The 952-nt window shown below is 25.5% G+C and overlaps 1 protein-coding gene across 1 annotated transcript in view; it reads left to right on the top strand.

Annotated features, from left to right (window-relative positions):
* The window catches only part of LOC108688542 (vesicular inhibitory amino acid transporter), an 18,924-nt gene that overhangs the window by 14,535 nt on the left and 3,437 nt on the right, over positions 1-952 (top strand). The window lies entirely within an intron of this gene.

Genomic DNA, 952 nt, shown 5'->3' with positions numbered 1-952 from the left:
ATATTATTATAATTTATTAAAAATATTTTACTAGATATAAAAATTTTTTTATCAGCAAATTCTCTATTCAAATTTCTTGTTTTTTATCAATATAGTTTTTCTTTTTTTAAAAAAAGCTAAAAATATTTTAGCGTAATTGCAATGTTAATATCTTTGATGAAAATTTCTTTACAATTTTTCATATAATTATTCAAAATTTTTATATAAATTTCAAAATTTTTTCGAATTTTTGTAATAATTTTATAATTATGTATGTACGTGTGCGTGTATGCATAAGGACATTCCTTGTCAAATCGGACACTTCCTTTGTCCAAAATTCAGTTCAAAAAATTTCTTTCTAAGCTCAAATTGTACATATGTCTACTTTTTTTTAGCTCTGGTCTTTTTGGAAATTCAATACGACGGTTATAATATGACGATTATTGTTCAACGAAACCGATTAAAAATTCTTAAATCATCATTCAAATAGGCTAAAATTCGTTCGATTTTCATGAACATCAGCCAAGAAGGAAAATGTTAAGTTTTTTTTATGATTTTTGCAGGTTATTATCATGTATCGTGATCCATTGATAATGCTAATTTCGTCAATCTTGCCTTTCACTTCATTAGGGCGAGGAGCGCACTAATACTATCAAGTTAAATATACATAAATCACATTTTCGAAATAATATTTACTGAAATGATTGTCATAATAACTCATACAATTTTAATTTAATCAAATTATACATAAAATTTTAAGATATTTACATTTTTTGTCTCAATCAGTACTTCGTGAATTACAGCCGTCATGTTAGGCTCATCTATTGAATTTCCAAAAAGACCAGAGTGCTAAAGGAAATAGATATATTTACAATTTGAACCCAGAAAGACATTTTTTGATTGAATTGAATTTTGGTCGGAGGAGGTGTCCAATTTGAACAGAGAATGCTCCATGTATATATATATATATATA

This window comes from Atta colombica, unplaced genomic scaffold (assembly GCF_001594045.1).
Source record: "Atta colombica isolate Treedump-2 unplaced genomic scaffold, Acol1.0 scaffold235, whole genome shotgun sequence".
Classification (NCBI taxonomy): Eukaryota; Metazoa; Arthropoda; class Insecta; order Hymenoptera; family Formicidae; genus Atta; species Atta colombica.
Note: the sequence above shows the minus strand (reverse complement) of the source record. Positions and strands in the feature narration are given on the sequence as shown.